Source organism: Ammospiza caudacuta, chromosome 5, assembly GCF_027887145.1.
Source record: "Ammospiza caudacuta isolate bAmmCau1 chromosome 5, bAmmCau1.pri, whole genome shotgun sequence".
Taxonomy (NCBI): Eukaryota; Metazoa; Chordata; class Aves; order Passeriformes; family Passerellidae; genus Ammospiza; species Ammospiza caudacuta.
In genome coordinates, this window is record NC_080597.1 from 1,171,599 (window position 1) to 1,197,417 (window position 25,819).

At 43.7% G+C, this 25,819-nt stretch overlaps 1 protein-coding gene across 1 annotated transcript in view; it reads right to left on the reverse strand.

The window, feature by feature from the left end:
- SOX5 (SRY-box transcription factor 5) overlaps positions 1-24,907 on the reverse strand; it is a 314,234-nt gene extending 289,327 nt beyond the window's left edge. The window contains exon 1 of the mRNA XM_058804990.1: positions 24,765-24,907. The gene's annotated coding sequence lies outside the window, so the exon portion shown is untranslated. The remainder of the gene's footprint in view (positions 1-24,764) is intronic.
- Positions 24,908-25,819: the final 912 nt, after the last annotated feature.

Genomic DNA, 25,819 nt, shown 5'->3' on the forward strand with positions numbered 1-25,819 from the left:
GCACAGTGTCACCTGGCAGGGTGATGGACTGGAGCCTGGCTCTTGGCAGAGCACCTGCTTTGGCATTTCTTTATTAACTTCAGGTTAGATTCACTTAAGGAATGTGCTTGCCAGCTATGCCACGTTTTCAGCTTTATATCCATCATGATGATAAATGGTCTATTTACAAAGATATTCATAATTAAATTCTTACCTTCTTTTCCCAGCCCAACATAAAACACACCTATCATTGTGTTCTGTTGGAGCAAGCCAAATTCCATTAGAAACATTTTCAGACATCAGCACAGGATCCTTCCCCACTCTGCTCCAATCCTGAACTTTCTAAAGATGGGTGCCTATTTTTAGGGCTTGAGATTGTTAAAAAAAAAGACAAATTATACAATAACACCCTTCACTTCCTTCCCTTCCTTCCTTCCCCCCCTTTTCTCTGCCTCTGTATTCCTGCAATTCAGTGAGCCTCTAGGAATATGTGAAATTTTGAGCATCTGCCTCTTTACCTATGCAATTATCAGAACAGAACTGTTGTAATGTAGTGCCTGGGAACCTCAGCCACCAGTGGATGGTAGCTGCTACTGTGAAAAATCCTAGTTCCTGCCCCAGGCACTTGGCAAGTTATGAAACAAGAGGCAGCAGTTAGACTGCAGCAGCATGGAAGTAATGAAATACATTTGCTCAAGATTATTATGCCGTGGTCTCACAGAGACCTAACAAGTTATTTTAGACATTAAGACAAACTATCAGTCCAGGCAGAGTTTGAACAGCTTCACCCCCCTCTTTGTCAGGCTTTGCAGGCCTTGTTTTGTGGTTTATTGGTAGCATTTCCCCTCGTGCAGGAATGGACTCGGGTCCAGGGCTGTCTGTGCTGCTCTGGAATGGGAGAGCAGCCTCAGACACAGCTGTGCTCGGGAGCACTTATGAATAAAGAAGTTATTAATCCCTACAAGCATATAAATCACCGTGCCCAAATACACTACAGTTTCTCTAGCATGTTTTACTCCCCCTCTGAAATATAAATTTCTCTTCAGCCTGCCTTATCATATCCATGGATTTTTTTTCCTGAAGTACCTGGGGATGGATTCTAAAAATGCCTTAAAATGTAAATAGACAATCACCCTGTAGCATTCAGAACTGCTTACAGAAGTAGTGCTTAAGCACATTCTAAAATTCCAGATGAACCTTCCTGTGCCTAAATAACCTAGGCCCTGACCCATTGTGCTTAAAACTTTGCTCCAAAGTTCCTCCTCTCCCCATGCACCTCTCAGTGCTCTGTGACAATAAACCCTTTCTCCCTGGGCTGAACCTGGTAGCAGCCAAGCTTTCCCTTTAAGTATTTAATTAATCTCATTGCCAAAGTATTCTTCTTGAAACCTTGATAAAGAGCCACTCAGCACTCAGAATTCAAATGGATGGGAAGGGAAGCTCGGATGGGATCTGTCTCACCTAATGGTACACATGCTAATATCAGATCTACACTCCATTCATGGCTAGCAGGGAGAAGTGGGGTCTCACAGGACAGAATTAATGTGACATCTCCTAAATAACTGCCAAAGGGTTCAGTGAGTTGCATGTCTGCTTTGGCAGAAAGAAAGGAAAGGAAGGAGAAAGGAAGGGGAAAGGGAAAGGGAAAGGAAAAGGAAAAGGAAAAGGAAAAGGAAAAGGAAAAGGAAAAGGAAAAGGAAAAGGAAAAGGAAAAGGAAAAGGAAAAAAGAACAGATAACTCATTTTGCCCCAGCATCTGCTTTGAAGGCAGCTGAAGCTGGGTGAGATGGATTGCACCACTGTGTCTGCAGGTTAAAGCAGGATATTGATAGTCCAGTTCTATGAATTCCTTCCTTCCTGTCATTGACTCTGAACATAACCACCAGCAAATCATTTAACTTCTCAATGTTTCAGTTTATATATCTATAAAAAAGGTACATTATGGTGCTATTACATTCTAGATAGGCTGCAGAGTCATAGCAGGGCAAAAGTAGCTCTTGAAAGTGTGCTGAGAACCTCAGAGGGAATATATTAAGTATGTGCAAACCATATTAAAGAGACTACTAAAGAATGGGGGGAAACAACTGACAAGACTTGGAGCAAGAAATAAAAGAGATTAAATTCCACTGGCTGCACATAAATGCTGTGAATAGCCCACCTTACAAATGTTTAGCATGTTACAGGAGAGCTAATATTTCAGGGTGGATATTCTCCACAGCACGAGGAGAAGAGAAGAGAAGAGAAGAGAAGAGAAGAGAAGAGAAGAGAAGAGAAGAGAAGAGAAGAGAAGAGAAGAGAAGAGAAGAGAAGAGAAGAGAAGAGAAGAGAAGAGAAGAGAAGAGAAGAGAAGAGAAGAGAAGAGAAGAGAAGAGCTTGGTTAAATCCTCATGTGGAGCTCAGGAGCACATTCCAGCCAGGAGAGCTGGTTGTGCCCCTCGGCCTGGCAATGCTGTGAGTGAAGCTCTTGTGGCAGGGTGCTAATCTTCCCAGAACTCTTATTAAAAATGGATGTGCTTCCAAACAACCAGGACATCAGTTTTTTATTTATTATTCCTGTGAGCATTGCTCCTGGCGCAAGCTTTTTCACAAAAATGAAAGGGGAAAAACGGTGAGATAAGATGTCCATCTGCATGGCATTTATTTCCCACCTCAGAAAGTCTAAAGGAGCACGTGTTTAACTTCTTGGCCAGGACAATACAGTAAATTTTGGTTCTGTGTCTGGCTGTCTCCTGGCCTGTGCCTGGAAGCAAATAGTTAATGTTCCACATGCAGCAAGAGGTGCTGTAAAGGAGGGAGGAATTGAGCACCCGAGGTGATTATAGCTGAAAACATGACTCTAATGTAGGGAAATAATTCATATTTAAATAATTGATTATTATCTACAAAGTTATCATTATAATCATGTTTATAATGAATGCATGTTTTACCAATTTGAAACAACTAAGTATTCTAATCTTAGCAAGCTTAAAGAAAGTCTGTTAATGAGATAAGAATATTTTCCTTTCTGCATATGCATTAACTGCTCTTTTTTTTTCACTTCAGAAAAGATGCCTGCAAATGGATTACTCTGGGATGTGCTCTTGCCAATTTACCAGTGGGAATGCAGGTAGATAGACCGCTGGGGAAAATCTGGGGTTTAAATTGTGCCTGCTACTTGCAGCTGACATGGCATTTCCCTTCAGTTCTTTGTGCCTGTCCATTCCGTTCCATGACATTTCCACCCCTGTGTTCCATCAGTGGCTCAGCCAAATTGCACTCCTGAGTATCTGGGAAGCATTTTCAACTCAAGGCTGTGGCACACTAAACATCCTCTTTTCTGGTGGGAATGGATGGTGCACATCCTTTGAGCTTCCTTAGTTGTTTTTCATTCTTCCCAGGCAGAGAATCACCTCCCATTTCCAATGAAACCTGTGCTACGAGCATCAACACCATATTCACTTAGAAACCCATGATAATGCTCTGTGAGGTGCTAACCTCCACCAAAACTAGTAAATTCAGGAATTTAAATAATGGAATCATAGCACAGTTTGGGTTGGACATCATCTCATGGTGAACTTGAAGATCTTGTAATTGCAAACACCTTGCCATGGCAGGGACACCTTTCACTGTCCCAGGCTGCTCCAAGCCCTCTCCAACCTGGCTTTGAACATTTCCAGGGATGGGACACAGCCACAACTGCTCTGGGCACCTGTGCCAGGGCCTGCCCACCCTCCTGGTAAAGAATTCTTCCCCATATCCCATGCCAACCCTCTCTCTGTCAGTGTGAAGCCATTCCCCTTTGCCCTGTCACTACAGGCCCTTGTGAATAGTCCCTCTCTGGGTTTCTTGTAGCCCCTTTAGGGTCTTCTGGAGCCTTCCCTTGCCAGGCTGAACCCAACTCTGTCAGTCTGTCCCCTTGGAGAGGTGCTCTCAGTCCTGTGACCAGCTTAGCTGCTCTTCTCTGGACTTCTACCTACATCTTTCTTCTTTTGGGGGCCCCAAAGATGGATGAAATCCTGAATCTCTTTAAGGAATAGTCTAATATAAAGAATTGTAAAGGTATTTTACTTTGAAACCAACTGGCAAACACAGTCAGTGTAGAATATTCCTGCTTATTTTACAAACAAAGCCTCACATATCTCACATTTTAGGAAGGGTTGGTGTCACTGATGCCCACTGAAGGTGATCACCTTTGACACAAGGCAGCACCTTCCCCATGTGCAAACCTCACGGTTTTGGGCAGCAGATGGATTCAAATTTAACCTGTTCTGGAAAGATGGAAGAATGGCAACAGGTACTTTGCTGGTTCAGGACATCCTCATCTGCTCCCCTAGCAGTACATGGAACAGATCCTCTTCAGGCCATGACAGCAAAAGGCACTGGCTCTTCCCATTCCAAAAGGAGAGCACTGGGACACAGAGATCACACTTCAGGTCACTACTGCTCAGTGAGATGGACTTGGATGGATTTTCTGTCGTGTAATTTGTAGAATGCAGTGATGGGAATGAAGAGAATTTTGAAGCATTTAAAAACTGGATGAAAAAACTTTTTTGCCAAGTTTTGCAAGATATTCACAACTTAAAGTGGCATCTTTTTTGCCACTTGGCAAAACACAGATCCTCAGCAACAGGAGAAGAACAAGGCTCTCACAGTTACAGCACTGCCATTGTTAAGAGACAAGCTACCCTGATAATCACAATCATCACTTGATATTCCAGTTAATGCCATTGAACATCCTTTCTCCAGAAGGTTGTAAACTGAAACAGCCCTTCTGCTTTCCCTATTGCATTGCAGCTGCTCTGTGTATTGTAGCCCAAAGCAGGAACCTGATCCAAACGTACATTTGTCAAAACACCAGGACCTAAGCCCTGGCAGGTCACAGCTGCAGGTGGAAGGGCATGTTTGCCCAAGAGAGAAATGGAAGAGCAATGGGGAGTCATTTCCAGTGCCGCAGCCATCCTGCTCTTCCTTGTGTCCTCCTCCCTTGTTTTATGAACTCCTGCAAAGGGGCAGTTTGGGAACAGGTCTTGTCAAGAAGGAGAGCTGCCTAAACCTTCAAGTACCCTTAAAATTGTCTTTGGCAATGAGTTCACACTGCTGCCATTATTAGCTCAGAAGATCTATCCAATTTCAGGCTTTTCATGTTCATTAATTAACAGGTGACCAAAACTGACATTATCAAAGTCTGCATTAAACTGCTCTCTTTGTCTTAGGATGGTTAAAGGTCCCCAGATAGAATTGAAAAGGCCACCTGTGTTACAATATTATTGTTAATATTTTTAAAGCAGACACCACTTTGTCATAGACTGGATTCAAAGCTTGAGGCCACAGTCACACACACAAAAGAATAGCTGGCTTTTTTCCTCTTTCAAATTGTTGATATGAAAGGGACAGGACAGAGTAATTGTTTAATCACTGGCACATTGCTTTAAATCTCATTCTCAGCACACAGAGAGAAAACAAAAATGGCTGGAAAGGGCACGGAGGCATTTGAGCTGATTGATGGCAGGTCAGCAGCCAATGCACAATGGATAGAAAATGGAGCACATCAAGAGCACCACCTCTAAAAAGCATTGCATGAAGTTGATCTCAACAAGAGGGATGGCTAATGCAACAACAAGGTGGAAATACCAGTCAGTATTTCCAGGGTGGAAATACCAGCCAGTGTGCAATATCATGAAATGGATTGCATGGGGACAGAAAATGTGGGAAATTGAGGATGGCATCTATTCTTGCTGCTCTTTAGAGCACTCTTTGTAGCAATATTTACCTATTTTAATAAATGTTATGCTCCAGAAGTTGACCCTTTCAATTAAAAAAGTGGAAGTGTAACTCAGGATAAGCAGTCCCTGTGCCCTGAGTGGGGCAGGCAGCACATCCTGATTTCCCCTAAATTCCTGTGATCCAACAGCACAGGCCAGTTCCATTCACACAGCAGGTAACTCTCCACATATCTGATATTCTGCACCTGCGTTGCATGCACTGCACTGCAGCCTGGGCAATCCAGCAAGTCCCAGAGAACAGGAGAGGAGAGTCCTGGTGGTTATTGCCCTCTGCGAGGTTCCCCCACCACTTCAGCAATTCTCTCCGTGAGGATTTAACAGCCTCCCCTGCTCCTGGGATGTGCATTAGAATTTTAAGGTAAATATTTAATGTGTGCAGATGACAGGAGAGCACGCAGCTGAACAGATTATAAAACATGGTAAAGTTTAGAGCAGCACACAGCAGAGTAGGAGCTGGCACCCGGGAGGTTTGTGAGGATAAGGAGCCCCCGGTTTTCTGATTGCCCTCACTGGAGTTCTGTGTCAGAGCAGCATGGAAGAGCAATTTAAAAGTATTTAAAGTGTGCTCTTAGGTTCTGGTTAGAATGGGTACTGGAGGAGAAAGTCACTGTCAACAGCTGGAGAGTTAGCAACTAACAGAGGAATTAGCAGTATTCTGGAAAACCCTAGAAGTGCAGCTGGATAAATGTGGGAATCCGGGGGATAAATCTTTCACTTTTTTTGTTGTTTTTTATGATGTAAGGTGTTACTGCTGAGGGCTGCAGTCCCAGCCACCTTTCAGAGCCACGTGAAGCTCTGTGGGCTGCCAGGACTTGAGCCCTTCTCCAACACTCAGATCTGAGGGCTCGGGTTAGAAGGGAGCCACAGGCTTTCATGCATGTATGAGATAGGAGCTAAGAAGTTCCCTCACATTAAAGTTCCTGTGAACCTGCTCCTGTAGATGGAACCAATTTGGCTACTTACCAAAACGGTATCAGAATCTGCCCTTTGATTGCCAGGCAGAAAAGATCAGGCAGCTCACTGACTGATCCAGTGATTTGTTATGACCTAATTGTATATTTAGATGTAAATGTTGCCTTTGGATTTGCCTGTGAGGGCAAAATCTGACCCTTTCCTTTTTTTTCCAGCTGAAATGAAATTATGCCTAAGTAACACATCAAAAGAGGCAGGAATTTGCAGTTGGCACCGTTTAAGGATTTGTATTATCTATTGATATTACATTAATTAGATATTCCCCCTGCTCAAATGATTCAAATCTTTTTTTTTTTTTCCCCAGGACTGAGAAAAGGAGCATGGCTTGTACTAGAAATGAAGATGTGACACAGCATTCAGCTGCAGCTCTTTTCTTTAACCTGTCTTGCACAAGTGGCAGGACTGGGAGAAGGCTTGGCTGACAACACTCCAAAGCAAACATCTCTATTCTGAGATTCAGTGATTTCATAAGGACAGTTGCTTGTTTGCAACATTCAGCAAATTATATTCAGGATTGGGCCTGACAAGCCTGATTTTGTGCAAGGAGCTAAATGGGCCAAAAAATGAATTGTATTGCGAGCCACCTACGTAGGGATGTCAGAAATCCACCATAAATTCAGGCATTTCTGTAATACAGCTGAAGTTTGCTGCTGAGTGTGAATGGACAGAGAATTTCAGTCCAGGAGCTCAATTCATTAGCCTGTACGAGCATTAATGGTATTTCTTTGAAGCACAGGGAGACTATTCCACAAGTAGTATTTGCCTCATTTACAATAAACTGCATTTGTATACTTCAGTTGGATATCTGGCTATTAACAGGGAATATTTACCATCGTAAATAAGTTACTCTTGCCTAAAAGTTCTGATTTAACAATTGAAGATTTTTTTACAAATCACCTGGAAGTTTAAGAGCCTCAGAAAATTATCACAGATCACTAATGTTATCTTTTGTGATGGCTAACTATTTCACTGTGTTTTTATGAAATTATGAGGGTTTTTAGGAGCAAGCTGCAGCCTTGCTCCCCAGCCACACGGGTTTTGTTTTGCACCCAGACTGCAGGGAGAGCAAGCAGTGTCAGATGAGCCAGGGCTCTGAGCAGCCATCCTGACAGCTCCATCCCACAGTGCCAACATGCCAAGGGCTCCTCCTGGATACCCCGAGGGCCAGGGACTCCCAGGGCTGGATGGGAATAGCCACAAAAGGGATGTTCCTCAGGGAAAACAAGGGAGACAGGAAGGACCAGGAAAGAGGGAGAGGACTTGACGCGCAGGGAGGGATGCTGGAAGAAGTCAAAAGGGAAATGCAGAAGGAAAGAGGATAAACAAAGCCATGGGATGTGTTGGTGGCAAGGAAGGACAAGACAGGAATTTGAGCTGTGGGTGACTGAGTTGATACCCAAATCCATCAGATTTTCAGTCTCTTGTTTTACCCAGCCCCATAAACACAGATTGCTCTGCCATTCCCCTGCCTGGCTTTTCCCAAAGAGATTCCCTCCACTACATCCAGAGGCACAGAGGCCACCCAAGCTCTTTTGCTTCAGGCCTAACCCTCTGAGCAGTTCCTTTCCATGCCAGCAGTTTGCCTTTTTTCCTTGTTTTGTGTCACACCACTAGATTTCTGCAGCAATGTGCCATCCTCAGGTGGGGAAATCACCAGGAAGGAGCCGGGTGAAACCACCACCTTTTACAGATGCTTATTTAGGGAATTCAGAAAACCACAAGCAGCCAACTTTTGCCAACAAACAATAAATTTTTTGCAGTGCTCCAGATCTGGAAAAGCCTGAAGGATCCGAAAGTATTTTTGTTTTTTTATTTGCTAGATCCAAGGAGACAAGCTGTTATTTTATTGCTCTGTGTAGATGCTCCTACTTTGATGGACAAAATGTCTGGCACAATTGGACCACAAAGTGACATAAATCCCAACAGAACAAAAATATATCCATTACCTACAGTATGCCTGGAATCAATCTCTGTGAGGGATGATTATGGTATTGACCTGAGATCTGTCAGTGCAGTTTCCTCTGAGAAGTCTCTGGTGCTTGTAGACAGAACCCCTGAGGGGGTTATCTCTCATGCACACCAACATGAACTGAAGAATAAAACTTGCCTCATGTGTGTGCTTTTCATAGCCAGATTGAAACCATTAATGGCTGTGGGATTAGTAGCTCAATGCAAGTTGTATTGAGCATAAAATAAATAAAATAAAAGCATAAAGGAAATGCATATATATGGAACAAGGAATCCATGTCACCAAGTCCCCCATAATAAGTAAGTCACTCCATAATGCAAACCTTCACACCTCAGTGCTCCATGTACCTGGATAAACTTCAGCAAATATCTGCATGAATTTGGTAATTAGGATGGCAGCAGCAAGGAAACAAGTGCTGGACAGGGTAAAACAGGAATCCCTTAGTGCCTAATGCATTGTAGCGTTTATCACAAAGACCCTCACTTCACCTGGAATTAATACCAGCAGGTTTTTTTCGGTCTCTGGGGAAGATGCTTCCAGTTTGAGTGCAGTAATTGCACGTGGATTAATCACCCAGAATTATCTGCAAAGATCAAATCATCACCCAGATCCACAAAGGAATTAATTCACATCCAGTGCCAGAGTTGTGCCAGAAGGAAGAAAACCTTACAGAACACAGCCCTTGTCATGTGTGGTGTAGGTGAAGAATCATCCTCTTTATTCCCTGGACACTAACCAAAATAAAGTCAGGAATTTCAGTTTGCTGCTGACTAACAGGATTAAAGCCAAGTACATGAAATTTGGGAGTGTCTCCCGACACTCAAGACTCCTTTGGCAGTTTGTTCATCAGGACAGCAGTGAAAGCACATTTTGAGAGGCAATATAAGAAGCTGAACACCATAGCCCTGGGCCTCCGTGCAGTCAGGCTGCATCATGCCATTTTCTCATGCACCCAGGGAAAAGGAGATCAGCTGAGCTGGCCACAACAAAGTGCTCAGCAGAAAGGCATGAGCTGCTTCAAGGAGCTAGAAACATAAAAGGGAAATTCAGAGTCACTTCCTCTGCTTGTGACACTCATTGTTGCTGGGCTGGCTGGGACCTCGCCCTCCGGAGCTGTGTGAGAAACCCTCATCTGGAGTTTTATCAGCACTTTTATCACTTTTATCAGAGATGGAGAGCCACGGGGAGGGGAGGCTCACAGACAGGAGATGGCAAAGCTGTGCAGGAACCCCAGAGCCCTGTGCTGGGGGTTCAGCATGGGTGGGAGCCCCACAGGCACCTGGCAATGCCAGACTGGGGCTGCTCTCAGACCTTGTCAGAGTGTGCCCCTGGGCCGTGCTCACAGGGTCCCAGGAGGAGGGAAGAGACATGGAGGATCTGACTCCATGTTTCAGAAGGCTTGATTTGTTATTTTATGGCATATATTACATTAAAACTATACTAAAAGAATAGAAGAAAGGATTTCATCAGAAGGCCAGCTAAGCATAGGAAAAGAAGGAATGATGACAAAGGTTGTGGCTCGGCTCTCTGTCCGAGCCAGCTGACTGTGATTGGCCATTAATTAGAAACAACCACATCAGACCAATCCCGGATGCACCTGTTGCATCCCACAGCAGCAGATAACCATTGTTTGCATTTTGTTCCTGAGGCCTCCCAGCTTCTCAGCAGGAAAAACCCCAAGGAAAGGATTTTTCATAAAAGATGTCTGTGACAGCGCCCCTGTGGCTGATCCCCTGACACAGCTCAGGCTTGGAGGCCACACTTCTTTTTTTTAACAATCAGTGGTTACCCAACATTACCCTGGGGAGAAGCATTTGAAGAACACCAGGTTCCTTTGTATTTGCATTTTTTAGAACACTTCAAGTTTGTCTCAGAAGTTTTATAAATTAAAACATTTGCAACAGAGACCAGAACTGTTTATAATCAGCATAAAGATGTATAACTGTCCTAAACTCCTACATAAAAAGATGAGTTTCACCTGGCATTCTGCAGCAATTCCAAGTTTTAGCATCATAGGAGTTTAAAGAATGGGCATGGATTGCACATTACAGTGTCTGATGCATTACAAAGGCGTTTCTCAGTCATTTTGTAGTACATCTGCAGTCAAGCTGGGACTATCACTCCATCAAATTGGAATAAATAAATATTTTGCATGCTTATAAGCGCCCATAAACAAAGTCAAACATGCACTTCCGTACAAGAATTCACAGGATTTTTCAGGCAGGGGTTGACTAAGCACAGGAAATTGCAGGAAGGACACAAATGTTCCCATCCCCACTGTGCAGTAAGTGGTAGAGCTCAGGCAGGGCTCACCCTGCTCTGCCCCTGCCCCAGCCCTCCCCGGGAACATCCCAAACAGCACTCACTCCCTTTCCACCCTGCAACTGCTCCGGGCTCTGCAAGACCCGGCCCCCATGAAATAGTGAAGAGATGTTCATGCAAAAACAAAGGTAGCTGCCATCAGGAATGGCCCAACAAACTGCTTTAAAAGAAAGGAGTCTGCATAATGGTATTAAGGAAAAAAAAAAAAAAAAAAACAACAAACCAAAACAAACCTTCCAGGGGAAAATCATTCCAATATCTTAAATTTGAATCTGAAAGGATAGAAGACCCCTGAAATTATTGCAATAATCATCACTGCAACAGATGTGGGGACAGCCAAAAAACCAAAAACTCAGGTTGTATGGGAAGTGCTGAGGTAGCTCAGCTAGAGCAGCACAAAGGCTGCTCCTGTTTACCAAGTCCCCTATAAATCTCATCAAGCTGATGTTAATTTCAGGAGTGTTTTAGCACAGCTGGGAAAAATTCGTACCGTAGAAACCTTGGCTTTACAGAAACAGGAGTTTCTGAAGTATGCTAATTATTTTATAAGTATACAATGACTGGAAATACTTTAAAGGCAAACAGAAACAAGAGTGGATTGAAGCTGTGGGTTAAAAATGAGATGCAAGACCTTTCAGTAGGAGCATGCAAACATTTTCAGCACAGATTTGGATGGTTTACTACATTCTGCTTCCTCTATTCTCCCGCCCTTCAAATTGCATCAAAATTTAGTGAAAAAAATGTCTGGGAAAGGAAAAATAATTATGGATACAGTAAGACAGAAAACACTTAGTGACCAAAAAAAAATGCAAAGATGCCATTATTACTATTTATATTACATTAGCAATCACAAAATAATGCCCACTTTACAAACACAGAGATACAATCTCATCCTAAAAAAGAGTTGACATTGGAAGCCAATGAGCAGGAGGAGCTGGACCTCCTTGCTGGGCTGGGTTTAACAACACCTGTGGCTCTATTCAGCACTGAGATGTGCAGGCAAACAGGGAACTCTGCAGGGGTACAGCCATGGCTTTATGGCACGGCTCTTTCTGCATGGAAATGCATTAACTCAGGGATGTGATGGCAGTTATAAAATATTTTTAAACTGGCTTCATTTTTTAAACTTGTTTCTTCCATGCTGCTGCTGGAGAAAGAAGTTCTCCAAGTCCCTACATTTATATCGGCTCTAAAGAGGAGTAGAAATAAATTAATTTAAAAGAAAATTCAGACATTTTCCCATGGATTCCCCTCATCCCCAGCAGCCTTCCACTCCTCCCTGAGCCATAACAAACCCAGAATGACAGCACAGAGGGACTCCTCAAACAAAGTGTTCTCTCCTTTGCCTAACCACCCAAACATTGCAGATCTTGGAGAGTGGTTAGTTGGAGAGTAAAAGTGCAAGAAAGTGATTGCAGGGTAGATCATCTCATCCTTTCCCTCATGTTGGCTTTCCAGGCCAGTTATCACTATCATCTGCATCATCTGAAGCAAGCTGCAATCCAGTATGCTGGAAAGTCAGCACAAATACACCGCAGGAAAAGAAAGGACCAAGCAGAAACTCACTCAGGAATTGTGTCCAGTGGGACTGGAGGCATTGCTGTGCCACTGCAGAGTGGGGACAGGGTCCTGCTGGGGCTGTCCTGCTCTATGGACACCACGAGTGAGGTCTGCCCAATGTCAGCGCCCTTGCTGGGAGACAGCTGCTGATCCCAAATGCACAGGAATCAGAGATCACAAACCCCAGACTCCTCCCTCCATCCAAACTGCAGTTCTGTCCTGCTTCTGGCTGGGATAGAGTTAATTCTCTGCCCAGTGGTTGGTGCAGAGCTGAATTTAGGCTGGGATAGAGTTAACTCTCTGCCCAGTGGTTAGCACAGTGCTGAGTTTTGGGGTTTAGGCTGAGAACAGCATTGAGAGTACTCTGCAGTTCTAGTTCTTGCTGAGCAGTGTTTACCCCAAATCAAGGAATTGTCAGTGCCCTGCCTGGGAGGGGCTGGAGGAGCACCAGGGCACAGCCAGGACCTCAGGAGGAATGGTGGCCAGTGGTTCACCCAGCATCACAACTGAATTTTATTTGCATCTCTTGTTTTCCTTGGGGTTTATTTTTATCTCATTTGTTACTTTCCTTTTCATTACAGCAATTGATTATTTCACTTTAATTCAATTATTAAACTGTTCTTAACTCACAAGTTTTCTCACTTTTCCCTTTTCCAGCCCCTCTGGAAGGGGAAGAGGAGCCTGTGCAGTGCTTTGTTGTATCTGGGGTTAAACCACAGCCAATTCCCTACTTGCTCCCCAGCAGCACCTGGAGGAAAGTGGAAGCAGAGTGACTGCTCAGATGAGATGATCTTCAATGTCCAAACAATAACCAACATAAAATTTCATCCAAGCCACACCACAGGGCACGTTTTCAGCATTTTCTTGTAGGGGGAGATGATGCTTGGGGAGTTAACTGCAAAACTCCCATTATTAATAGAAGTCACACAGCTAAATCCCCACAACCTATAAGGAAAATATTGCCTTCCATTTCTGTCTGGTATCACTCCTGATCTGTGCTGACAGCACTCTCATCATGAATAACATTATGTCAGTCTGCCCAATGATTCCTGAAACTGTCAACAACGTTTAAAGTCAACTTCTCCAAACTTTTTAAAAGTTAATCATCTTCACTCTGGAAGCATAAAAGTTGAATGCAATAGAAAATGTGCAGATTCACAGCAAGTTTTATTGACTTGCTGGCCAAAGCCTTCATCTGGCTGCTGAACCATTTACATACAACGGAGCACTATCTATAGAAAAGGTGTCCTTAAAAGCCAGAATATACATGAGATGGCAGAGCTGAGAAAGTGTGCAGAATAGTGCACAGTGTACTTGACTTTTACACTAAATTATAACAGCCCTCAGTCAATCCAGTGTCTGCAATCAGCCCAGTTTGGGGAGTTTCACTGTAACACCATGTACAAGCACAGCTGAGAAGGAAAAACTCTTGAGACATCTTGATTTCCTTGTCTTCTTCTGTTGCAATCTTACAATGCCACGTTTCAAACATCAGTCCTTCAATTTCCCTCAATTTATTTATTCTTTTAATTACTACTCATCAATGTGCTGAGAAGTTCCAGAGGGAAAGGCTGAAGAAAGAGCAATCAACGTGCTCTTTACAGCTCAAAGTGTGAATTTTCTTCACTAGTCCCCCCTAGGCTGGTCCATAGGGGGCACTAACAAAGGAAATACCTTTCTTTCTGAAAGGCAGCCAATCAACTTCGCATTTTTAAATGGCTCAAAAAATACATATATGAATTGTTTCTAATTGAGTCCCAGATAAATGCTGTACCCACTTTAAACACCTGTGTTTAACATCCTTTTCTTGTTAATTTTGCTCTTCCCTTTTTGTCTAAAAGAGTGTTTTCAGCAAAAATGACATTAACTTGTAATCCAGACCTCTGAACTATTGACCTACACATAGCCAAGATTGCATGAGCTGATCCAACCTCAACTTTCTGAATCTTCTATTAGCCTTCATTGCTCACAAATCTTCCACCCTGTGCTTCTCTCAAAGCTGCAACTCCTTCAATCAATGATCGCATTAGATCACATTGGGATTCACTTTTTAAAAAAATTGAGATTTACTGTTAATGCCCAGCTGAATGCACTGAAGAAGTCCAGAAAAAAAAAGTCAAAGAAAAAAAAGATGCAGGACTCATTATTTTATAATACCAGGACTATTATGCCAAGCTTGCATTTTGGAGTTTCATTTATTATTTTCAATATATTTTCAATTGTATTGATTAATTGTATTAATTTATTAATTTCAAATTATTATTTCCAATTGTATCTGCTGGCAACAGATCTGTTTTATTCTCTGCACTGTTGAACTGAAGGATTTAACAAAGCAGCCAACAAAATCTCTGTGCACTGGACTGAAGTCCTCCTCAAAGACTCCTAGTCTATATTTTTATAAGAAAAATTAAAAAAATAAATATAATATTATATAAGATATATAATATAAGAAATATAAAAAGAAATCCTACAAGACACCCAGTCTATGTTTTTTATAAGAAATAGAAATCTGTCAGCTTCTCTCAAGAGCTAATAGGGAACAGCTCCATTTGCAGAGGGGGGCACAGTTTTTCTGCTGGTTCCATATTAACCTGGGAAAGCCTTTAAACCACAGATATTTCCTCAAAATCTCTTTCTACTGGTCCTTTTCACTTTTGAAGGAGCAGAAAACCCACATGATAGGGCCTGTCTTAAGGAAAGCTCTTACCTGTAAAATATTATTCAGTCATGAGAATCTAAACATAGCTCACAGAGAAAACACAAATGGACACAAAAGCCCTCTCATTTTGGGGCAGGATAAAATAAAGCAAGGAAGAAGTGAAAGTGGTCAGAAACTGTTTGCTTTCAAGTCCTTTCAAGCGCCCCCAGTCAAGGCACTGATGTGGTGTGGCCCAGAAAGGGACAAAGCACAAGGAGCTCCCCAGCTCATTTGTGTATTTCTGTGTGGAACACTGCTGCCTTAGGCTGGACATTGATTCCTAAGGAACAGGACGATTTTCTCTCTCTTTTCCTCCCTCATTTCTTCTCCATGGCCAGAAGTCAAGCCAGAGAGTTGTGCTGGTGACAGGAGGTCACTGATGTGCACCAGGTTCTCTGACAGCCAAGGTGCACCAATAATTCTGTCATCTCAGGGCACCCAGCCACTGTGAGCATCCCCCATGTTTGCCAAAAAATGCACTGATGTTCAATCCTATGCCAGGTAAATTCCCTCCATCAAGCAGATACATCTGATGTGGTCCTGAAATGGGACTGGAATGTGACTGAAATCCAGCCTAGGCTGTTCACCAATGCAACTACCACAAAAGAAAACAAAAAGATAAATATATAGAAAAAAAATAATGGGAGTGAGGGTGATAACAGCACTGGACCAGGTGCTTAGAAATGGAATAAGATCCTGAACAACCTGAATAAACTTCCAGCTGCACCTCCTTTGAGTGAAGGGTTGAACCAGACGGCTTTCAGAGGGTTTGTTCCAACATAAATTCTGACTCTCAGTGTGGTTTAAATGGCCAAACTGCCCTCTGCTAGTGGCTCCTTGAGGGCTGCTGAAGTGGCAAACGTTTGCCATGCATCCCATTCTCCCAGGGAAATTTCTCATTAAGGTGAAGAGAATTCAACAATTAAAATAATTTAAAGTGCCAGACCAAGAAACATGAACTACTGTAACTTGTCCCTCCAAGTTCTTCAAACCTCCTCAAAGTCCTATATGAAAAATAATTACCAATTCTTAGAATAAACACAGATCTTCATGCTTCCAATGATTATTCAGAAATTATTTTGGTGCAGGAGCAAAGACTTTGTTTGCGAAGACAAAATTCATTCAGGGGTTGCTTCAAGCTCTGCTTGAATGTTTAGAGCAACTTTTATGCAATCTGACATTCCAAAAAGAACTGACAGTAATGGACTGGAAACACAGGGAAACTGTTACAAAACAGAGCAAAAAAAGTTTCAAAAACAAAGGGAGTTTAAGAGCTAAATGTCTTTAACTGGCTCTGATGAGGGACTGGCTGAACAGAAACCATTTGAGGAGCTTTCAGACTCACAAGATGACACTGCATTGCTGCAAACCCAACACAAAAGTTGGGACGTGAGGCTGGAGAAACATTCCCCTCTGGCTTTTGCTTTGTCAGATTGGATGGAGCCAAGCAGACTGCCCAGGGATCAGCAATGAGGATGGAAAGCCTCCCAGACACAGAGCCGAGCCACAACCTTTGTTATCATTCCTTCCTATTCTTAGCTTAGCCAGCCTTCTGATGAAACCTTTCCTTCTATTCTTTTAGTATAGTTTTAATATAATAGATATCATGAAATAATAAATCAGCCTTCTGAAACATGGAGTCAGATCCTCATCTCTTCCCTAACCCAGGAAACCCAGTGAACACTGTCACACTCCTTCTCTTGAAAAGTACAAAACATCTAAATATGTCCTTAAAAGTGCACACCAAGACATTGCTGTGGGGACAATAAATGCCAGAATTGACCATAAATGCTCCACCCTTTATGCTGGGGCTGAAGCAGACATTGACCTTTCCTGAGAACTTAACAATTCTCTGTGAATAATCTTCCACCTCTGTAGCTGCAGCATTCAGAAAAGCTCTTGGTCACGCTGCAAATGTTTTCTAAAATGTTTTTTACGATTCTTGATTCCTGGCCTCCCTTTTTTTCTTTCCTTGATAATTCTTAGCTGGAGATACTGCTCTTTGGTGACCAAATGCATGTGTAGCACACCCCAGGAGGAGCAATATGACTTTATTTATGTTATGATGTCTGTTTATTAAGTGATGGGCCCCATTACTTGTCCACACCCCATCACTTTCCACAAGATGCAAGAGCAATGCAGGCCAACAGAAGTTACTAAATTCCCACTCTCCACCCATCTCTAAGAACAGGAAGGCTAACTCTAGTGTCTCCTCAAATTATCATGTAGCTCAAAGTAACACTTTTAACTTGTTATGTGGAGTAATTCTGGTTCTTTCTAATAATGGGTGAAGATTTCTACCCCTCTGTCCCTTACAATTTTGGAGCATTCTAAATTTCTGGTTTCTCCAGAATTAAAATTGCTACTAAAATAGAAAATTGCCATTTAAAAAACTTGCAAAATATTCCTCTTCCTTTATTTATCCTGCTGAATATCTGATTGATACCTCACTCTCCAAATCTTTCCCTCACACAGTGCCAATCTTGTTCTGAAGGGCGCTGTCCTTCTGCTTTTTGCAAACAGATGCAAAAAGCCATTTTTGCAAAAAGTCACACAGAGCCATTTTTCCTCCCTCTCCTCATTTTATGGCCTTGCAGAATTACTGTGGACATTCTCCTCAGAGCTTGGGGAACTGGGCTAATTGTCTGTGAGGTGACAACTGCTCCATCCACACATCTGCAGAACATCTAAGCAAGTCACTCCAATGAACAAAGTCTGGTATGTTTGATTTAATTCTCACTTGAGAGTTCTGAGAATAACTCATTCAGGTGTACCCAATGAGGTACATACCTATTCTGAAACAGAGCAGGTAAGGATTAAATGTCCTGCCTATACCCAGAGCCCTGCACCTCAGACTCTTCCTAAAACACTAATTAATTAATTAAGACTCAAGTTATTCTCCGTGGTGGAGAAACACAGCTTTGCCTGCTTTATGTAGGTCAAGGTCCCAGGCAGAAATAGGCCAAGTTAATTGGCCAAGATCCAAGAGAAAGCACGCAGCAGAACTGGAAATTCAACTGTGACCTCACTGCCGAGATGTCTCACATTCCCCACCCAAAAATCCGTCCTACCTTCATTCATTCCTTCCTCCTGAACATTTGTAATTTTGTAACTCGATGACCATCATTTCCAGTTAGAGTGAGCAACACAGCACTGAAGCGGCTCTTAGGCTCTTCTTTAGAGGAGGAAAATATAAGTACAGTACTCCAGAGCAATGCAGAATAAGAGGTTTAGGGTTGTTAACCTGATACTTGCTCTGATTTGATCAGCACAGCCCAGGTTTGGAAAGCTCAGACAAGCTAAAATTGGTAACTTTGATATTTTTGTGACTTTGTGTCATCATCCATAACACTGCTGTACAGTAAAGCATTATACATGATGACATAACACCTGGAGAAGGCATTGTGCTTATCAGCAAGGCTGTGGGTTCAGCCAGCTCAGCTCAAGACCTCGTGAGCATTTCTGAGCTCTCAGCCAGGCTCTATCAGCTCTGGTTATTACTCTGTCCTTTTTCTGGCAAGGAGCAAATAATGTGCCTGCATTGTCTGCCCTATGCAAAAGCCACACCAGGGTTGAACAGTGTCATGCACGGCAAGAGGGATACAGGTCACTGTTATGGCACGACCTTGTGAGGGTGACCAAAAAGAAATTTAAAATAAAAAATTAAAAAAAAAAAAAAAGAATGCTGTGCCTTCACAGTTCTGTTCCTTTAAAACGTGTGTCAGGGAAGCCAGAAGAGTGCTAGTGAAAGAAAGTGGAAGAAAAGTTGTCTGTGTCTCCAAGCAAATCCCCATCACATCTCAGCAAGTGTTCAGCCCAAAGTTTAAGCGACTCCTGAAATTCAGCATCGCTGGGGCCTGGCTGCCTAATAGAGACTACAGGGTGTTGAGAAGCACAGTATATTATTTCATTAAGTGCTTTTTGGGAGAAGGGGATTTAGAAGTAAAACTGCTGGCTTTGTGTGGCAAGGTTGTGACCTCTGACAACTTTGGAGCTTATCTCTTTCATCTCGCCACTCCCCCGAGAGCCCGAACTTGCGGAGGGATGGAAGCGGGTAAGCCGGGGCCAGACAGAGTCCGGCATTGTTGTGGGGCTGCCTCCTCTCCCTCTCCCTCCTTCCCCTTCTCTCTCCCTCTGCCTCTCCCTCTCTCTCTCTCTCTTTCTTCCCCCCTAAACAAAACAGATCTGAACTGAGCCAAGGAAACAAAAATGTATTGTTCCTCGCAGATGGAAGCGAGTGTCGCCTAGGTAACCAGATTAATCTCCTTTTTCTCTCCCTTCCTCTCTTGTAGTGCGGTAATCGGTGGGCTCTTTTCACAAAAAAGCCAGCCTCAAAGCTGGGGCTCTAACTAGGTTCCTAATTAGCTGCAATTTACAATGAAGACAACATGATGAGATAATAGAAATTTGCAAAATAATGACATACCTCAGCAAAATATTCCTCCTCCTAAGAACCATTTTTATACAAAAACAATAAAGAGGGCCCTTCTAAAGCAAAGCTGGAAAATGGTGGTGTATTATGTGACACAGAACATTATTGTTCGCCTCTTGTTCCCCCAATCAACAGCTTATTGTTTGGCATCTTAAATAAAAATGACTCAAATACAGGCCACATAATGATCTCCATTGCGCTAATACACTGTATATACAGAGTAGTCAAAAATGTACCCAAGCCAAGGCCAGTGGGGCTGATAAAGTAGCAGGGCCCAGCAAGGTAATTTACAATACAATGCACTAACTATTATTGCTGGCCTTAATCACACTGATATCTCCCTGATTCCTGTCAGGATGAGCTCCCACATCAAAAAGGGCACTTGAGCGGGGGGCAGCCCGTTAATGAAATATGATGGCTCGCATTTGTTTTCATGTGGTGGTTGGCTCAAACGAGGCAGCTCCAGACTGTTAGCCAACAGTCTTCCCTTGTGCCACATCAAAGGCTCCCATTGATGGCAGGGAGGGAGGGCAGGGGGAGACAGCGCCGAGGGAGGAGCGCTGGGCAGCTCAAAGCACCATTAAACCCTAATCTCTACCTTATGTCCCAGCAGCAGAGAGGGAGGCAGAGCTGGCTGGGGCCAGCCGGGCTCCCCAGCTCCAAAGGGAGCAGCTCCGTGGGACGGGCACGGGCCTGGACGGGCATGGGGCTGCACAAGGCTCGCTGCTGATGTGGGGGGCGCGTCGAGCTCAGGGCAGCTCTGATCCCAACAGAAAGGTTTCAGGAATAGCAACAGATTGCCTGAAACTGCCAGGAAGAGCAGCAGCAGCCAAAGTCACTCCTGATTTGATCTGTGGGCTCAGCAGCGTTGATTGGTGTGGCTGCAAGTGACCTATAGATCTTACAGGACTGTCCCTCAAAGAAGTGCCCATTTTGGGCAAGGATGGAAGAGCATTATCATGTACCCTGACCTGGTCTTGTTCCTGAGAATGGCAAGAAGCCTGATCTCCTTCACAGAGTAACTGAAAGGATTGAGTAATGCCGTATTACACAGAGCAAGCCAAGTGCTGAGATGTCCTGACAGGAGATGTGGCTCCAGCCAGGTCCTGCAGGACAGTTCACAGGAAGGGTTAACCTTCTCCAGAACCACTGCAACTCCACTGCCATCTGTCTATACACCTTCTTTCATCCTTCTCAGAGCTCTACATGGCATTGCTGGTCAGCTGGGGAGAGCCTGAATACATCAATGCTGAACATTATGTGCAAGAGTGAGGAAAAGAAGATTTTACAAGCCCCCCAAATATACCACTTTGAATGACCACTGCCATGAGGTTTAAACAGGACACAGGGCAACTGGGCTTTGGGGTTTGAGATATTCTTCAAAACTCTCACATAAGAAACATATTGATCCTGGCAGCCTTTAGAAGTGTAATGTGACACATTTAAATCAACAGCAGTGAACATTCAAACAATAATATAATAAAAAAAAAGAAGGATGTAGGTTTGAGACACAGAACAGCACTGAAAATAGATTTCAGTTTTGGAATTGGGTCTGCTGTAAACAAACACAGCAAAGATTTCTAGGAAAAAGAGAACAAGGTGGACAAATGTGAAGCATTCAGTCTTTAAATAGAAATAAACAGCAAGCAATAGATGGTCAGATCCTTGTGTGCTTAATCCTATTCTCTCCATGCAAAGTGTGATTCAGCTGCAGAATAAGGTGTCATTTAATGTAACAGCATCAAAACTGCCTCTGAAAAACAAAATGATGTGTGAGGTACTTGAACTGCCTGTCAGGCAGCCCTATCCAACTAATGCTGAGCATCTTCTTATCCCATTGACTTCTCCCAGCACGGGGGCTGGCAATCCACCAGCAGTGTGCTGACACACAGGATCAGGCAGCACCCAGGAAAAGAGCAGCAAAGTGCAGAAAATGGCTTTGAACCTGTGAACCCAGTTCAGTGTAAATCCTGTGTTGACATCACTGACCACAGAAGTCACTAGTGGCCAGCTGAAAGCCAGATCTAAAGATTGGTGTGTTAGCTTTTTTTTTGTTTTCACATGCTATATACATTTCTATGGAAGGCTAAATATAGCCTGTTCCTTTCAGGCTCATCTGAAAAAGCAGACCCAGTTTAAAATTCAGAAGTAAGCGTTTAACCTGGCACATTTTTCTCCTTTGGAGCTTACACTGTAGTTTTGCTTAATCTACCTGGAGGTTTCATCATTGCCTAGATAATCCTGTGTGGAGCAGCCTCCAGACCCCAGGAATTCAGAGCAGTGGGAGCAGGGCTGTGGCCTGGACGTGCCATGGCCATGGCAGAGTGAGAACAGCAGCTCTGGATCTGCACCTGGTGTGCCTAACACCAGCTCTCCATTTTACACAGAAAACATCCAAGGAGCTGGAGGAGCTGGATGAAACAGCTCAGAGAGAGTTAGTTCCCCACAATTACAGAGCTCTAGCTGATATTGCAGCTGCGTGGCACAAATGGAATTGGATTTCTGTACATTCAGCATCTCAAGGTTTGGGAGCCTGAATGTTAACCTTTTCTCCACAACAATCCCATCCAAAGCACTGCACCACAGGAGGTTAAAACACTGGGCATAAACCTGCAATATGAATCCTGTTATTCCTTCCCTTTTTCTTTTCTAAGTTAACAGAACTGTTTGTGCAAAGCAGCGCTGCAAGGCTGGACACTCAGTGTGTTTCCTTCTCTGGCATCCCGAGTGTCTGGCACAGACTGTGTGACCCAGGGTCTGTCTGAGATCATCCACACCATTCCCCTGCAATAGCACCTGCGCCCTCGTGGCCCTGAATGGCCCTCACAACACAAATTTACAAATGGCTTTTGAAAATTACCCAAACATCCTTCCCATGAGCACAATCTGCTGCGGCACAACCGCCCGGCCTTGGTTTTATTATGATTATTACCACTCCCAGCCTTTGGGGAGCTTTGTGTGTGTCAGCACATTTCTTTAGCGTCTCTGATAGCCTTCAATCTCCCTGCCTTTTATACCTTTGAACCAGGTACAAACAGCAAGAAAAGCCACACAAACCATGGATTTGCTCAGGACACAAGGAAATCCAAGCATCCAACTGAAGTTTAATGCTACCCAACTCCATTCCTCCCTGTCTTGCCCCTGGCCCCAGGGGAGGTGGGAGGAATGGTTTAAATCAATAACCAAAGGCTCCAGTTTTACAAACCCCTGAGCCATCAGAGTCCTTGGTGCACCAGCCCCAGCCTCCCCCAGCCTGCACGCACACAACACATACAGAAAAGAAATGCTGGCAGCCTGGCATTAACAATGTTCATTCAGTGCTCTTTACTTAAAGGCAGAAACAATTAAGTGAAACCTTGAAGTAATCTCATTCTGCCTATTTAGCCTCTTCATCCCTCAATGTGTGGTTAGTAAGTGTTGCAATCAGGGGCTAAGGCCTGCTATCATTCGGCCTTAATTAAAAAAGACACAAGCAGTGGAGCTGTGAATTAGAAATGTAACAACGCACTACCCCTGATTAATTCGAGGCTCATGTTGGATTAATAACTCCAAACAAAGAACAAAAGGAAATTGTTATGCGAATTGCAGCCCTCCCAGGCCAGACAAAGGTCAAATCACAGGATTTCAATTTCATCCGGAGTCGCTTAATCAACTCCCTCGGAAGGAAGACCATATGCAGCCCTGAAAGCTCCCCATTGTAGTGCTGTTGTCACTGGACCTGAGAGACAGCGCACAGATAATCCCAGCTATTCCCCATCTTTGCTCCTTCTTGTCTGTTCCTTTTCTTTTTTTTTTTTTTCCTTTTTTTTTTTTTTTTTTCTTTTTCCCCATTATGACAAAAGCCCTTCATTAGGGCTAATGATTCAGGAATAATCTGAAGTCAGGACAGGATAGTATCTGTGGGAAAGTGCCTTTTGTGGCTGCTGCCCCATGGCAGCACCCTGGCTCTCAGTGCCCATGCAGCTGCAGGGGCAGCCCCTCATTCTGGGGGGAGTCACAACTGCTGTGCTTCATTGCACACCACACAGTCACTTACCCCAAACTTGGGGCGTAAAACAGCGTGTTTGGGACACCCCCAGTGTGCTGCCTGCATCTTCATGCAGAGGTCTTTTGGGGATGTTAGGTGAGAAAGGATATTACCAGTCTGAAACCCCATATCTGACCAAAACTAAGCCACAAAGAATAAAATCTCATATTTTCTTGCCCCCAGTGAAATGATGATGGAGCAGAGCAGCCCTCAGTTTTCATGACCTTGGATATAGTTAGCAGGAGCAGGGCATGTCCCCCTGTTCCCATGGAACATGACTTCTCATAACTCACATGGCAGAGCATTTTACATGGACTGCACAGTTATTCCGTATTTTAAAAAAAGGAAAGTTGGGGTCTGCTTGGGAATCTGGCACCTCACACCTGGAGCAAGCCTGTAGAAAGGAAAAAAGAGCAAGGAAGAAGCTTCAGGGGGTCCATCCCCACCCTCAGTGCCTTCTGGAAGGGCTCAGCCCAGCAGCCCAGGAGCACCAGCTTGCCCAAGAGCTGCCAGCAGCCTGGATGGACAGGTACCCCTCTCAGCTAGATCCCTATTGTTTGCACACAGCTCAAAAGGCAGCCTGGAATGTCTCAGGGTTTAATTCATTGGGTTTTGTTGTATATTCTGTAACAAGAGTACAGTTTGGGACCAAATTTGCTGTCCCCAGGAGCTGGCTGCAGCAAGAGGCCAGGAACCATCACACTCCCCACCTTGACCTAGACCTCCTGCTTAACTCTAATAAACCTCTCCTGATACACATGGACATGAGACACAAAGGCTCAAGCAACATCTCTAATCTTAAATTCTGGTTCAGACAATATTCTGTGTATGAGCTCCTTGGTGCAGGATTGCTGACAAATGCACCAGGACTCTGAGCTGACCTTACCAAGAGACACCCAAAGCCCAAAGAAACCCCACAAAACCTGGCACTAGCACCTGGCACTGCATCAGCAGCTTCCAAACCTGCAGGCACTGCAGAGCAGGGGCTATGGCTGGGATGTTACAACACCTGGGGAAATGCAGGTTCTGTGGAGATCTCTTACCTGTGCTGGGTGCTGGATGAACCTGCAGGTCGCTGGGTGAACTCAAAGCAGATCCTTTGTGACTCTCAGCTTGGGATCATCTCCACTCACTTCTGTCACAGGCTGCACTGGGTCCTCTTGCCAAGGGGCTGCTCACACAGTTGTGCCTCTGAATTAGCTGTTGGAGGGGAAGAAGCTGTTTGTGAATTGCCCTTTCCCACCCAGAAATATTCCAGTTTTAAATATTAACCCAATACATGACTATTCAACTTCTCTGATGCTTTCCTTTCAAGTATCCATACTCTCATGCTTTACATATTGATTTCTTAGCATGCAACCAAAAATTAAGATGAAATACCTACTGTGCCATGGAAAAAGAGAGTCATATACTCAGAAACCCTTTTGCCTGTGTTATACCAAGCTATTAAATCCAAATTACACAGAATGCAAATTCTGTTAGAAATGAATCTTTCAAGCATTCCACCAGCTCCAAAATGTATTCAAAAAATAAGTTTTGAAATCTGTTACTATTAGAAGCTCAGCAACGAATTAACTTTCATGCACTACCAGCTATTTTAGCTAGTTCCACTCTTCAGCACGAAACTAAAATGCAAGTTTTAAGTCTGCAGCTCCAAAAGTTTAGCCCATGTATTCGTCTGTCAAGAAGGAAATGGGTGCACATATCCCAGTAAGAGCAGCAGGGTGACACAATTTCCCTTCCCATTCATGTTGAAAGCCAGTTAATGTCACAGACACCTTTTCATGAAAAATCCTTTCCTTAGGATTTTTCCTCCTGAGAAGCTGAGAGGCCTCAGGAACAAAATGTAAGCAATGGTTATCTGCTGCTGTGGGATGCAACAGGTAAATCTTCGATTGGCCCATGTTGGATGTTTATAATTAATGGCCAATCACAGTCAGCTGGCTCGGACAGAGAGCCTGAGACAGAGCCTTTGTTATCATTCTTTGCTTTCTATTCTATTCTTAGCCAGCCTTCTGATGAAACCTTTTCTTCTATTCTTTTAGTGTAGTTTTGATGTAATATATATCATAATAAGTCAGCCTTCTGAAACATGGAG